The 16596-nt window shown below is 43.0% G+C and overlaps 1 protein-coding gene across 1 annotated transcript in view; it reads right to left on the bottom strand.

Moving 5' to 3' along the window:
- The window catches only part of PLCB4 (phospholipase C beta 4), a 378558-nt gene that overhangs the window by 253017 nt on the left and 108945 nt on the right, over positions 1-16596 (bottom strand). The gene's annotated exons all lie outside the window — the stretch shown is intronic.

Below are 16596 nucleotides of genomic sequence, written 5' to 3'. Positions count from 1 at the left end.
TGGAGAACTTCTTCTGGAAAGTTTACAGCCAGGAAAACCCATGGAGACGTTCTATTCTACCATAGGGGGTTGGCCACAATAAGTTGGACATAATTTAATCATATCCAATAATTGCAAAGTCGTTATTTTAGATATATGTTTTCGCATTCTCGTTGTTACTAAGTCATTTCTGTAGATTCAGGAATTACATTGTGGGATCAACAAGCCTCCGGGGTGCACTCGGCTTACCAACCTTTGGGTGAGCAGAGCGTGAACTAACCCGTTGAACTACCCAGGGATTCCTTGCAAGTGTGGTGAGGGAGGAGAAGAGTTCTAGGACCTATCTGCATGACGCAGGTAGGAGGAAGCCCGCTCGCAGTTCAGAAGAAGGTGGAGGCTGTAAACTCTGAAAACCTTGGAATGTGAGGTCGGCAGCTGGGCATGGAGAAATCCACAGCAGAGCCTCATAGGAAGACCCTAGTTACAACTGCAATATCAGACTAGAGCCGTGGTTTAAAGGTGCAAACCTGGAACTCTATGGACTATTGTGGAAAAACACTTGGGTCCTGGTATTGCCTTAAAACATTATGCAATGCAGTAATAAGCCCAGTATGATTTCAGTGGGTAAAGACTAACGCCCCTGAATCAGATAGCACACCCAGATGGGAGGGAAAGAAACTGGAGAGTAGTTACCTGTGGGAACCAGCATTGAAAGGAGACGAAAAGGCCTCTGGATTTTGTGCTATGTCATAATGTAAAACTTACCATGAAATTATTTTAATCATTTAAATTGGAGGGAAAAAAATCAAACTCACCCCCAAACTCTATAGACAGAATTGTCCTACTTCACGTACACTTCAGTTGCAAATAACTAAGTCTTGGTGGCAGGAGTGGGTGTTAGCCTGCTAAACACAAGGTCAGCAGTTCGAAGTCACCAGCTACTCTACGGAAGGAGGATTAGGATTTCTATTTCTATAGATAGTATCCCTCTCGGAAACCCAAAGAGGCTGTTTCACCGTGTCCCACAGGGTCCCTGTGAGCGGAAATGACTCAATGGGAGTCAGCGAGTGAGCATGGGAGACACATTTATCACATGAAATTTCACTATTTTAGTGACTGTCTATGACTCAAGTTCTAGGTCTAGATTGCATCATCAAATTTAATTCATGTGAAAACTACAAATAGACTGCAGGTATTTCTAATATTTGTGAGAAGAGGAAACTGAGAAGTGAGAGGAATAATCAAGCACACAGGGCTGGCACTCAAACCCAAGAATCATGGCCAATGGTTAGCTCCTCTTCCGCAGCATTTGGCTTATATTTACACTGATATATCAATATGAGACAGTGAATTTCACCAGGACAGGATTATGTGTGCATTGAAAACCATTATATACATCTCTGGGACCTAACATAGTGAACACCATATAGTAAACACGTCAGTAAATGTTTGTGGAATGATTAATTAGCTGATTAGTTAACGGGCCCACCTAGAGGTAGAATTTAAACTATGTGATTGTTTTATGTCTCTTGGGCCTGTAAAACATGCTGAATTCCCCCAGAAGCTCACTGATTAATGATCACGCCATGCCCCGCATTTTGAGAAACAACTTGCTGTCTAAGTAAGTCTCTTTGGTAACCAAAGATTAAAAAAAAAAAAATAGGCCACGTGGTTTTGCTTCCCTTCTGTCATCCCCTAGTGGCCATCCAGCAGCAAAGTCTGCCTGAAGCACAGACTTTTATAATTACATGGCTGGCTACAGAAGTACAGGGACACGTGAACGTTAGCATCCTTAATGGCAAAGAGGTGAAGTAGTAAGGGCTGCAATCACGAGCTATTATTAACTATCAGACATGGTAGGTAACATAGTAAACTGGGTTGGTGGTCTGACTCAAAGCCTCAACATACCAGCTTTTTCATTCTAATAGCATTACACTGGTCTTGTTGTTAGGCGCCATCGAGTTGATTCCAAATCACAGTGATTCCATGTACCGCAGAACTAAAGGCTGGCTGGTCCCGTGTAATCCTCAACAATCAACCGTTGATCACAGCAAACTGTGGATACCACTTCAGAACCACTGTGGATACCACTTCAGAACCACTGTGGATACCACTTCAGAACCCTTTCTCTGCTCATGTGGAACCTGGACCAAGAAGTGCCCATCAGGGTTGTATGTTTTCACCGCACTTATTGAATCTGTGTGCTGAGCAAATAATTTCAGCAGCTGGACTAGATAATGAAGTATGTGGCATTAGGACTGGGAGGAGGCTCATTAACAACCTACAACATGCAGAGACACAACCTTGATGGCTAAACGTGAGGAGGTCTTGAAGCACTTGCTAATGACAATCAAGGACTGCAGTTTTAAGTGTGAATCACAACTTGGTGTAAAGAAAACCCAAATCCTCACAATTTAACTAAAAGGCAACAATCAGTGCTCATGGAAGCTGTGGTCAAGAAACCAAATGATCTATTTCACCGAACAAATCCGGTGCATAAGAACGATTTAAAGTACAGAAGTGTAAGGATATTACTTTGACAACCACCAGCCATGCACCAAGGGAGATGGAGCTTAGGCCTTCTACTCTCATAAAGAGGTAGTCTTGGAAACCCACAGGGGCAGTTCTACTCTGTCTTACCAGGCCGCTAGAAGTCAGCATTGACTCAATGGCAGTGAGCTGAGTTGCTTTCAATGGCTCATTTTCCCACCAGGGTGACCAAGTCCATGTATCAGATGACATTTATGCAGTGATCTTCTAAGTACTAGCAAGGTGCGGGCCAAAGACTGGTGCCATACTAGGGTCCTCACCTTTAGGAGGTGTGAGGCTCAAACTGTTCTCTAAGTTTTCCTCTTGTTCAGCCCCCGCTCCAATGTCCTGGTGGTCACATAAGCAGGTACTATGCACATATAAATCTATCTTTACAGGGCAACTTCCTTGAATCTCATGTTCTGTGTTAGGGGTTTATTTGTTGGAATCCCTCACACTCCATAATTTGACTTAAAATAATGAGAATGATTGGGGCAGGGAATGTATGGATGTGCTTTATACAATTGATGTATTTATATGTATGGATGGTGATAAGAGTTGTATGAGTCCCTAATAAAATGTAAAAAAAGAAAAGAGGAGAAAAAAATGATTAGGGCAAAGACTGTACAGATGTGCTTTATACAACTGATGTATGTATATGTATGAACTGTGATAAGAATTGTATGAGCCCCTAATAAATTGTTAAAAAATTTTTTAATTAATTAATTAATTAATTGCAATAACTATGGAGTACAAACAGAAAACTCAACTATGCTTGAGAAAAGATCCAACCATGCAGGTCCTCGGGGGTGTGTGTTCATCGGTGATCCATCAGAAGAGTCAAACAAAGTTTTCGTTTCAGAAACCTGGATGGATGCCAGTCCAGGTAATTATTCTCTGCCTGCCTAATTTCCCCGGCAATCTTAATGGAGAAGGGTATTATCCCTTACCTCTGCTCTAATCTGCTCTGAAATGTCCCTGTGTCCTGCTTCTTGCCTCCACCACAGTTAACCGAGTTGATTTATTTAGGAAGCCAATGTTGGGGAGAAAAAAAGTTTCAGACTCTCCCAAGAGAAAGCATATCAGAGAAATATGAGCTATTTAATTAACTTCTAACTAGCATGCTGAGGATCACTGGCATAGGCTGCGACACATTCCTTCTTGCTGCCCAGCATGGAGAAAAGTTTCTTTTGTGGACAGAAGTACAAAAGTTTTCTTATTGGAAAAACTAACCAAGAAAAAACAGACATAGGAAAGGAGAAAGAACAGAGAGAGAAACTGGGATGGTTTTGCTGAAGACCGATTTGAAATAGCAAACAACAAAAAAATTCTAGTTTTCATCTTTGGATTTAGGTCTTTTTGGTTTTTGTTTTGTTTCGACAAATAATTGATTTTTTTAGAACAAAAATGTACATGTAAGACAAGACTGTCTCAAGTTCAATAAAAACAAAAGAGAAATAAAATTTTTCATTACTTCTTACAAGCATGAGCATAATTCAGTATGGTCCAAATAAATAAGAAACCCATACATGTCTTTTTTCTTCTTCATTTTCCAGGTCCTTGGTGACACAAGTGGTTTGTACCCAGGTAGGAAACTACAGGCTGGCAGCTGAAACTTCTCCAATGGTGCTGTGTAAGAAACACCTGCCAACATGCTTCTGTGAATAGTACAGCCAAGAAAGTCCAATAGAGCAGCTTTCTTCTCTAGCTCAGTGGTTCTCAACCTTCCTAGTGCTGTGACCCTTTCATACAGTTCCTCATGTGGTGGTGATGCCCAATCGTACAATTATTGTCATTGCTACGTCATCACAGTAATTTTGCTAATGTTACGAATTGTAATACAAATATCTGATATGCAGGATGTATTAGGCGACCCCTGTGAAAGGGTCATTTGGCCTCCAAAGGGGTCACGACCCACAGGTTGAGAACCGCTGCTCTAGATCATGGGGTGATCATGTGACAGCAACGGGTCTGGTGCTTTATGTGTTCTTTCTTTTGGGGGGACGTCGTGTGTGTGTAGGGGGACGGTGTTTCTTAGTGGAGTGTTTAGAGAGCTCTGGAGTACTACTCAGCAATACAAGGAAAACACGATTAACACATACGGCAATTTAAATGGACCTGCATGGAATTTTGAGTGAGAAACGCTAATCTCACAAAGATGCACACAACACGATTCCCGGTATTTGACAGATTTGGAATGAGAAAGCTGCAGAAATCGAGAGCAGACACCTGAGTGGCAGGGGTTTTGGGGAAACGAGACGGAGCCCTGGTGCGCCGTCCAGCAAGCACTGCGCTGCCTACGAAACCAGAGACATCTGCATGAGGTCATAGATTTGGTTTTTGGTGCATGTGACAGTTATGTTTACGTTACGGACACCTGCTCAAGTGTGCGTTCGCCCTAGAAGACACTGGAGATGTTACAATCACCAAACTGCGGCCCTGAGACAGGAAGCGAATACATTCTGCCCAAAAAATGGCCTTTGCAGGCTCCCTCAAAGCAGAGTTACCCCACACCTTCAATTTACAAAAACACGGCGAGACACTGCAAGACACGGCGAGACACTGCAAGACGCAATATAGCAGAAACACAGTACAATGTATGTCTGCACACCTTGCAACCACATGAGAATGCCTGATAGTCTAAAATCAGAACACAGTAAAGCACGGGTGAACTGATTCTTAATAATGAATTTAATTGATATATGTGATCTAAAGGGGCCCTGCTGGTACAGCAATTTAAACACCCAGCTGCTAACCACTGGTCAGTAGTTCAAAACCACCAACCATACCTGGGGGGAAATCAGGCTGTTTGCTCCTGTGAAGGTTTACCAGCTCACAAATCCAACTGAACAGTTCTACCCTGTCCTATAGGGTCGCTATGCGTCAATAACAACAAGGTGGCAGTGAGTCTGAGCTTCTTGAGTTTTACATGTAATCTGTATAAAAATTATGGAGACATTTTCACGGTGTGTCTTCAGAACATCCCAGTTCAAAGCAGCCACATTTCAAGTGTTCATGGCCACCTGCAGTTTCCTTCACGGGGCAGGAAAAGTGCTTGGCTCAGTCTCCCATCCATGCCCAAAGCCCTCCAGGCACACACTGCCTCTCTTGTAAGGCACATCTTTGCTGTCTGTGAGTCTCCCGCAGCCCAGGATGTGATGAATTCATGAAGGGGAAACTTAGAATTTGGGTGGGAAAAAACTCAAATCCATTGTCCCGGAGTTGAATGTGACTCATGGGGACCACATGCCTTACAGGGTAGATAAAATTGCTCTCGCGTTTAAACAGTCACCGGAAAATGCAATCTGCCCAGGAGATAGATTTCTACCAGTCATTCCAAATGGAAACTGTTTTGAACCACAACAAAAGACTTACAAAAAGAAAAAAGAAACAACAGTGTAATTGAATCAACTCTGACTCATAGTGATTCTTTAGGCCAGAGCAGAACTGCTCCACTGGGTTTCCAAGACGATAGATAAACCTTTACAGGAACAGAAACCGTAATCTCTCTCCCACTGAGCAGCTGGTGGTTTTGAACTGCTAACCTTGTGGTTAGCAGCCCAACACACAACTCACTACCACTGCAGGGCTCCTTTGGAACCACAGACAAATGAAAAAAAAATAACACCAATCTATATTTCAGAGACTTCTATACCATTTGCTATGAAATAGCAGCTAAAAAGAGTTTCGGGAACTATAGAATCGTCAATTCCAAGTCATCGTGACCTTATAGGACAGACTAGAACTGCTGCGTAGGGTTCCAGACGCTTTATGGGATTAGAAAGCCTCAGCTTTCTCCCAAGGAGCAGCTGGTGGATTTGAACTGCTGACCTATGGCTAGCAGTATAGTGCACAATCACTGGGCCACCAAACTTCCTTAGGAACCCCTGACAATTCATGTAAACTAAAATGGGGAATAGAGGCTCTACATCAACTTGACCGCTCGCCTAGGCAATTCAGATCTGGATTCAGAAGTATAAAACAAAAACCAAAGTTACTGTTATCAAGTAGTAAATTCTGACTCACAGGGACCCTATAAGACAGAGAACTGGCCCTGTGGGTTTCTGAGACTGTAACTCAGTGGCTCTCAACTTTTCTAATGCAGCACCCTTTAATAACAGTTCCTCATGTGGTGGTGACCCCCAGCCACAAAATTATTTTCATTGCTACGTCATCACAGTAATTTTGCTACTGTTATGAATTGTAATACAAATATCTGATATGCAGGATGTATTAGGCGACCACTGTAAAAGCGTCATTTGGACTTCAAAAGGGTTGTGACCCACAGGTTAAGAACCACTGCTGTTTAACTGTTTATGGGAGTAGAGAGCCTCATCTTTCTCCTACTGAGCAGCTGGTGCGACCTTGCAATTAGCAGCACAAACATAAACACTACGGCACCTGGTTTAAATGATCAAGAAAATCATCACTGAAATTTCTTTTTAATTAATTCTCTCTGGTAAAAAAATCTTTGAATTTTGACAAATGCTGACAATCAAGAAATAAATTAGCTCCATTATTCTAACTTTTCCTCATGCAGACCATTTAGAATCAAACCTCCTTCTCAGTCCAAGGCACTCCCCAATCTGCTCTCTGTCCCTCAATTTTACCTTTTGGGGCATGGAATCTTACACAGCCTTCTAGGTGTGACTCTGTCACCTCTCTTGCAGCATAACCCTATGTTACATATGCCTACATTAGTTAAGGAGTACATCAAGCGTGCTCCTTTCCTGCTGCACAACAGCTCAGAGCCTTAGTGATGCAGTAGTTTCTCTTTGGGCTGCGATCCTCATGGTTGGTAGTTCAAAACCACCAGCAGCTGCACCAGAGAAAGATCAGGCTTTGTACTCCTGTCAACAGTTACAGTCCCAGAAACCCACAGGGGTCACTGAATCCCCACTGACTCATGCTAACGGCAGTGAGAGAGTTGGAGAAGGACCTCCATTTGTCATGCTAGTCATTCCCCAACGGAAGGACATCGAAGTTGCTTCCAGTTTTGAGTGTGCTATGACTGGTGCTTCTTTGGGGGAAAGTTGTTATAAACAGAGCCACAATGCACATTAACATACAGATTTTGGTGAGAATCCAAGATTTCACTTCACTTAGACAAATATTCAAGAATGAGATTCCTGCTTGATATAAGGTGTATGTTGAGCATTTAAGGAAACTGTCACAGTACAGTTCAAAGCAGGTGTGCCAGTTCACAGGCTCTTCAGTAATACACGAGAGCATCGCTTGCTCCACATCCTTATCTTCGTTTCTCTTATTTTACCCATGCTGATGGCTGCGTGGGACTTGCTACGATCTCATTGTGGTTTAAAAATTATGAATCTTCCTAATCTATTTGATTTCAAGATATTACATATTTCTACCTTTAAATTACCAATATTTGATGATCTTCTTTTTGGAAACGAAATCAACTAGCCCAAATAGCTGAGTGCGAGATAATATAGTTACATCATACAGGAGATCTCCTGGCCTGGGCAGAAATCAGCCCTCTACAAGTGTCCACGTAGTATCTAAAAATAATCATTAACCCATCATCGTCATCACTAGAGTTTTATTTGATAATAGGCATTAGCTTACCCATACATCACAACTTTCATGAATGTCAGAAGTCAAAGATTACTGATACTTCAATATGCAAGAGGTTGGCTGCAAAGGTTTTTAGAAAAATGAAATTAAGAGAAATAAAATTTTTCCATGAACCTCTGAAGCCCCCAGTATACACAGTTGCATTTTACTACAAAAGGCAGTTTGTTAAACTTATCGACAGTCTCAATTGGATCATAAAAGGAATATCTAATACTTTAGAAAAATAAGACTAAAAGTGATACCAACAGACTTCTCTATTTGTATAAATTAATTATATGGTTACAAAAGTTAGCTGTTCCAAAATTATCTCCATTTCAACCATTTATTGAATTTTCTTCTGTCACTACATCATACTATATATATATAATTTTTTAACTACCACTTTGTACGCTTTGTTTTGTGTTGTTGAGGAACTTAGGTAATTAAATGTTTTTCCAAGAAAAATAGTGACTTCATTAATTCATTCAACACACAAATAGTTCTCGCATCCCTAGGGAGTGAGGCGGGGAGCGGTTGGGTGTTAGACGGAAGCCTCTAGCAGGTTTCTAGGTGGAGGACACCGGAGCACAGACCTCAGGGTGGTAAGGGAGGAGCCTGTGAGCCCTGGGAGGAGGGGCGGCAGGAAGAAGGAACAGCAGCGCAGAGGCCTTGAGCGGAGTGTGTGCTTGTGAGGCTGAAGAGGTCGTGACCTGAGCAGAGCGAGTAACTAAATTATAATTTCAGAAGTTCCAAGTATAGTATCAATTGCTGAAACAATAAAATTCGGAATGACCTGAATTAATATTTTTGTTCCATTCTCTCCCAATGTTAAGGATGTGGTCAAGATCGAGAGCATCCGTTATGAAGATAATTAAATGCTTACAAAGGAGTATAATGATGTTAAAGAAATTAAAGATAAAAGTGTATTGGCATTGGCAAGCTTTTCCCTAGATCTCAGTGTCCCCACTATTTGGGAGACCCATCTGCGGTGAAGAGCATTGAAAAAGCCAATTTGTAATCACTACTAAACATAAGCACTTCGGTGTAGTCTCAAAGTTATCTTCCACGCAGTTGTTCTGTGACTTCCCTTGCTTAACAAATACCCATTGGACAAATGAATGAAACTTTATACCACTGAAAACCTGGGTAGGGTAGCAAGTTTAACACACACCCATTTTTACATTGTTCTTTTCCCAAAAAGAGCCCAACATACTTCCCTAGCTATGACTCTAGTACTTTTGTCAAGGTCACTGCTGTGGGGTGCCATCGAATCGATTCCAACTCACACCAACTAAGGTGATTTGGAATTGTAATCTTTAAATAGCATGAACAGAAATAAAAGGGAGAACGTCTACTCAGTCATTTCTTACGGAAGTTAGTGGACTTCAACACTGAATGACACTTCTTAGCAGAATTCCAGGGAACACTTCCTAACCCCTGACTGTAACAGCCTTCACACCTAAAGCCCACCCATGAAATCACACGCCATGCGGTGGCCCTCTCAACTTGGAAAAGCCACCGAGAGTTAATAAAAACTGGAAAGCTCCCTGCTATTTCCCTTGACGACCTTCAAGAAATAAAATGTTCAATCAAAAGTTCAGAACGCAGTGATATGCTAGTGAAATAATTCATAGCCCGCCTTCAATTCCAATTTCCTGACAAAACTGTCCCTTCTGTTGCTCGTGATCAGAGGGCAGTGTTAATCACCCCCATCTCTGGAGCTGAGATAATCTAAGGACAAATGAGTGACCAAAAATAGCCCATTAATATGACTACTCAGCCACATCACAGAATTCATTTCAAGTTGAAAACCGTAACTCTATTTAATGGCACAAAGTTGTCCGTTTATTTGCATCTTGTGAGTGATTACTTAGGAACCTGAAGCAGCAGGCTAAATCGCCTTGCCCTTCGTCTCCTCTCACATTAGTTCTGCTGCAGAAATCAGGCTGAAGTTCTCTTTCAATAACTCCTGACAGCTTAAGACCAGAAAGGATAAATGCGCTTTTTGTATTCTCTGTAACCCACAAAGCAAAAGAACCAGTCTTTACGACACCACTTAATGGATTCAAAACAACCCTTTTCTCTCCTAATTTTACAGCAAGGTAAATATTGACCCAAAGTTCATGATTTGATTTTGCTATCGCTTCAGGTTCTTCTTGCCTTTTCTCAATAGCTTTTGAAAAAAGTTTTTAAATTGTGGTCCAAACCTATGGAACAATTCCTTTGATGTCCCCATGTTCTTTTATAGTGTTGGCTTTCTGGGTGTGGTAGGGTAGACGCCCTCAGATAAAACACTCCTTTTGGATAAGAGGGGACAAGTGCTGATCTCGCACAAAACTGACTGAAACCGGAGTGTAAGTGAAGGGGTAACTATCGGGGTCGTGCCCTGTGGCGGGAGAAGGGAACAGCGTGGGAAACTTTGCAGTCAGTCAGTCACTTGGGTTTCTGTTTGCTGAGAGCGTCAACAGAAATCAGAACAACAAGCTCTCCTAAGAAGTGCAAGGTTTTCTCTCATTTCTGTTTTGGTGGGACCGTGTGATGATTTCAACCTCTCCCAAAAATTCTACATGGGCCCTGTGCAGGTCCGGACCAGCGCACCGTGGCAGAAACAAACCATGGGCCTCCTAGTTTAAAACTGTCTGGCTGCCGCATTAGGAAAAGGCACAATGAATTTTATTAACATCGTTTCTCTACACAAATCTAACTGAAAGGTAGCTAGATTAGGGGAAAGGGGGGTTGTCTCCACCAAATGCCTCTGCTAAATGAAAATCAGCTGGCACTGCCACAATAAAGGCGTTGGAAAGAAAATCCAAACTGGGCATTTGCAGACCCTGGCCACTTAGGCCCAGGTAGAAGACACCAGCAATATGACATCACACGGGTGCCCCCAAACTCAGCCCCAAAGGTCAGCCAGCACCCTCAACCATGCCACCACCACAGCCAGTGGGGGGATCGGAGGTCAGAGGGTCGATGCTCTGCTCCCAGCCCCCAACCCGCATGCCCTTTCAGGACCCCGCCCTCTCTTGGGCCTCCCTGCTCTTGGCTCTGAATGCTTGGCTCCAGTGGTCCTGGTATGCACTTCACACTGCTCCCCGAAGTGGCCGGCTTTAATCACGAGCTGCTGCGGTCCGCAGGCTTCCCAGAGACAGGGTGCAACTTTTGAGACTGTAAGACCTGAAGCTTCCCTCTCCCTCCGAAAAGTTACTTGGATTTACAACAGTGCTTCTGCCATGTGAATTCTTTCAGCGTTGAGAGCAAGAATCAAGGTAACCCACCCCAAAAAACCTAACATATTTAGCAAACCTAACATTTCAGCATATATTCAATGTACAACAATCATTTTACTTGTTTGGGGTTTTTTGTGGTGTTTTTTTTTGGTTGTTCATATTAAGCTTTTGAAATCTGGTTGGTATTTTATACGTACAGTACTTGTCAATTTGGACGGGCCACAGGTCAAGTGCCCATCCTCTATAAATTCTTAAAATAAGCAGAAATCATCACACCCCAGGAAGCCCACTATTTCCCTCCACTGCCAAGAGCTTTTTAAGTGCATTCTTAGATTTCCACTTGTGAAAAATATTCATTTTTTTCACTACTCTGACCATCTTGCCTTTTGCTCCACCATTGTGCTTTGCTGTTCTGTCACACAGATGAAATTCAAGTTTACGTTCAATTCAGAACACCAGCTCTCACCTTGAAACCTAATCACCAGCTAGTTATGGGTCAAGAAATCTTTCGGAAAGAACATCTCTGCTTACTAAGAGTCTATAGACCATATACTCTTCGGACACTTCCCGAATTATCATGCCCAACCCACCAAAGGTAAACATTATATTTACCATCATGACAGCTGAGAAACTTGACGCTGGAAGAAGTCAATAACCTCCCCAAGGCCACACACATGAACTTGAATTTAAAACCAGTTCTGGCTAGTCCTAACCTCTATGACTCTGCCTTGAATTGAAAACAGCTGTCGCCCTTTTGTTCTTAAACTGCCCCCACTCAATGCAAGAATCTCTGCATAGGCTGTGTTCTGAATATCAATTCTTGTTTTGTTCCTCTGGAAACAGAGCCCAGCAAAGGAAAAACTATACAAGGACAACAACAAAAAGCTGTGGTGATTGAGCTCACCTTTGTGAGCAGAAGAAAAAGGTTTCCCCATCACAAGTTCCAGAGAAAGAATTCCACCCACGTTACACGAGCCTCCCACCCAGGTGCCCAGTACATGCCCAATAGTCATTTTAATTGCAAAGTGGAGGTCACTGCTGATAATAGGCGCTCCTCTTCCACTCTCTGGGCGCTCTGGGCCCCAAAGTCATTAGTATAAACTCGTTTCAATTGCTTTGGACTCTACCCGGACACAGATTTCTCTGCAGGGACCTCTGCTATTTCCAAGTTTCTGCTCCCATTGCATAGACTGTTGCTAAGGAGAAGAGAGTTTGTCTTCCTAATGACAGCCTGAAACCCAACTGTAATCTGTGCCAGGCCTGCCTCAACGTTCCAGGCCCGCCTCAACGTTCCAGGCCTTTAACTATTTCACAGCAGAACCTGGGCTTTGTGCAGCCACGAGCAAGGCTCCCTTGGCAGCATGGATTTGATGTGACCAGCTAGCTGCCGTCCTCTAGGACAACTGCACATTCACAGAGACCTTGGGGGCCTCAAGCTTTGAGCAAGCACCTTAAGTCAATGAGGGTGTGGGCAGACAAAGTCCTGACACTAAACTAGGAAAGCCAAGAACTGTTTGCTCCTAAATCAAGATTGATCTGGACAATGAACATCTTCTACCCTCCGCTCCCAGGTCCTCTCACTGCGTGAAGACAGCCCCTCAGAAGTCCTCTCAGGACGAGAGGAGCAAGCCTGGGCTCACAGGACGGAAATGGGCTCTCTGGATTAGGCAACGCTTTAGGATATATGCTTGTTTCGTAGTTTTCAAATATATAGTTTTTCCAAAGCCGCTGATCCATCCTTTGGGTATAGATTTCCCTCATGGTCAGACAAGATATGGTAGGCCCTAAGGACGACTGTCTTAAGACCTCGTGACTGGGCCAGCGGCATCATGCAGAAACTTATTGAAAATGCTGAATCAAGATTCGAACACAATCTCCAGGTTATTCATTTTTCACTTGAAAGCTTTGAGGAGCCCTGGTCCAAAGCATGGCTGAAAAGTATTTGTCCAAAGATTTCCTCTATAACTGGGTCAATGTATGCTGACATTTTAAAATTCCCATGTTGTTAGATTCCTATTTTTAAGGCCTGTTTTTGCAAACTAAAAAGGGTTAAAGGTAAAATAGTTACCAAAGGTAAACAAGGTTCATAACGTGGCACTCGAATCCTGCCGTCTCTTCACTGACTACTTTATGATTTTCCTGCTTACACGCGCATGCACACACACGCACGCGCACACACAGACACTCACAGAGACACACACACGCACACACACACACACAGACACACACGCACACACAGACACACATGCACGCACAGACACACACACAGACACACACACACAGACACACACACGCATACATGCACACACAGAGACAGACACACAGACATGCACACACAGACACTCGCACACACACAGACATACACACAGACATGCACACACACGCACAGACACGCACACACACGCACACACACAGACACAAGATTGTTGTGAATGGACATGTGCAAAAAAATCATGAAATAACTGCCAACCCAACAGGAAGGCACACAGGTTATAAATAACAAGTCCTATACGCATTTTCTTTTATGACACAAAATTCTACTAGGATGATTTGCGAGAGATAAAATAGTACTAAATGGCTAGGTCTACTTGAATTGAAGTCTACAATGAGACAATGTGCTTATTTGAAAACTATATGAAATCATGTTTTATAGAAAACATGTAGTTAAAATACCCCGAGTTCACCCTTCAACACTTCGGTGATGATACGTTTTACGTGCTTATACATTTGGCAAAGTGAAACCATTTTGTTGTCATTTTTATCTTAAAACCCTCTCTTTGCACTCTTATAAGTAAATGTTGACTGATGTTTGACTTCATATGGAAGTCTGCAATGGTATATATATATATATATAAATCACACGGGCAATTATTTCTTTCATATACAATCACTAAATTACTTTAAAATATCAAGTAAGCATATATAAAAGAGTAATATGTGCCTCGTTTTTAAAATAAGCCACTCATATGAACAAATCTGTCTCAGAAGTACAATCAGAATGCTCCTGAGACACAAGGATGGTGAGACTTATCTCACGTCCTTTGAACATGCTATCAAGAGCAACAAATCCTTAGAGAAGACATCTTAGTAGTAGGTATAACCGAGGGTCAGGGAAAATGAAAGATCCACAGTGAGATTGACTGACACAGTGGTGGCAGCAATGGTAAAAGTGGGACCAAGAGAGGTGGCCTTGAGCAGAAGTGCACCTAGATGGGGCTGCTCTTACAAGGTTGTGTGTTTACTCCATTGCTCCTGCAAAATCAATAGTAGCCTCTCATCCCCGTTCAAGAACACTAGGACCCTTGACTTCCATTTAATCACCATCATGTCCTGCTTCTACTCTCTGCCCTCACCAAGAAGACAGGTTTCTCTTTTCAAAATATTAATCTGGTCAGCCCTCTCTCCTATTCAAAATTCTTCCTAAGATTCCCGTGCATTCTGAATAAAATCCAGAATCTTCATTCCAGACCCTAGTTCTCTGCTCCTATTCCTTTGATGATTCCACTCCATCCAATCTAGCCTCTTGGCTCTCCCTCACCCCCCAACACATGCTCCTGCTTCCCCCCTTTGCATGGGCTATTTCCTCTGCCTTGGATGCTTATGTGGCTCATAGTTCATGCAGGTCTCTTTATTCAAATGTTACTTCTTCAGAAAGGCTCCCCCTACCAATTTATCCAAAATGACAACCCCAATTTCTGCCACTCTTCCTTCTCTAATCCTTAACGTTCCATCATCTCATGCTCACCCATACTGATCTACTGTAAGTGCCTGTGAATCTTTGCCTGGGTGTTCTCCCTAGCCAGGAGCCGTGGTCATTCTTCAGCAGTAGGATAGGCTAGAGACAGTCCTCCATGGCAGTCTTCAAGCAAAGACAAATGGTGTCTAGTGAAAAGATGACCACGCTCCTCGTCCTTCTGTAGGCCAATTCTGAAACAGTTCCAGCGGCCCCCAGTTGCCAGATCAGGACCCTCCTTGAGAAACACAGCACACTTCGCCTTCCTTCATTCCCTTGTCTCAGATCATTGCACTCAAAGCTTCGTTGCAGGATCGGCTTCAGGAGGAAACAAAGTAAGACTGTGCCTCTCTTCGGCTCCTAGCACAAGACACGGCATATGAAAGATGCTCAATACTACCTGTCGAATGAGTATTTGTTGAATTTGCTGTAGGAACCATCAGCGTTAACTTTCATCTGGCCAATTCTGGTAATCCAGAAGGGGTTCATGTTGTTAGTTCAAGTCCAGATGATGCACAGATTCTAAGAGGGGCCATCCTTTGGGATATCAGTGGTAATTACAAAGAAGCATTCTTCTGCTGAAATCTCAGCATGGGTCCTCCAGCTTGAAATCATTGGTTTTGCTTCCAGAGAATTTTTAAGTCGATGAACAGACAACCCAACTCTCTCGCCCTAACCCAAGCACAAATTGTCAGGAAAGGGCTATTAAAGGTCACTCCAAAATGCCCTCCAGATGCAAAATCCTTGCACTTCAGTGGAAGCCACACAACACTGTGAAGTCAAGACAAGACCGCCCACCCCTCTTAGTTTGTGGACTAGCAGCCCAAAAGTCAGGGCCCACGTTGCAAAACTGTAAATACTGTGGCCCCTGGTTCAAAGACAAGTAAGATTTCTGAGGCCACAACAATGCACTTGAGCAAGTCCTAATGAAGACAGAGTCCCGTGGGATCGCATGACTCACAGGTTCATAAAGTAACCCTGGCGCAATCTCATCATGAATAAACTGTACAAGACTCAGAAGGAATCCTCTGGGCATTGATTACCCTCAAAGAAAAGGAAGGCAGCCGTGAAGCATTTTAAGTGAAGGCCCCACAAGGCTGGATAACAGCAGAAAGGGCTGAGGGCCGCTCTTCAGAACACTCCATCACACAACACATCCGCAGACTTCCCCAGCAACACCCGAGATTCATCATGGTGCCCATCTTCCCGCTGCCTGTTCCCTGGTTCACATCGCCAACAATACCTTGTTTGCAATTACTCTGTTGAGTCCCATAGTTTCAATTGAAAAGGATAGAGAATCTGCAGAAAGAAAAGGGCCAGAAATCTATTTCAAGGAATTCCGTTCAGTTTAATTGCTCAGGGATCTGATGGAGGCACAGCCAGAAGGTCAGAAGACATAAAAACAAAAGGGAAACAAAATTGCTTACTAGCGTCAGTCCTGGTGGTGCTGTGGGATAGCCATTAGGCTGATAAATACAAGGGAGGCAGTTCAAACCCACCCATGAGAGAAAGAAGAGGTTATTTAAAGATTGGGTCACTGTCAGTTGGAAGAGG

Source organism: Tenrec ecaudatus, chromosome 12, assembly GCF_050624435.1.
Source record: "Tenrec ecaudatus isolate mTenEca1 chromosome 12, mTenEca1.hap1, whole genome shotgun sequence".
Taxonomy (NCBI): domain Eukaryota; kingdom Metazoa; phylum Chordata; class Mammalia; order Afrosoricida; family Tenrecidae; genus Tenrec; species Tenrec ecaudatus.
The sequence above is the reverse complement of the archived record's forward strand: the minus strand, read 5'-3'. Positions and strand labels throughout refer to the sequence as shown.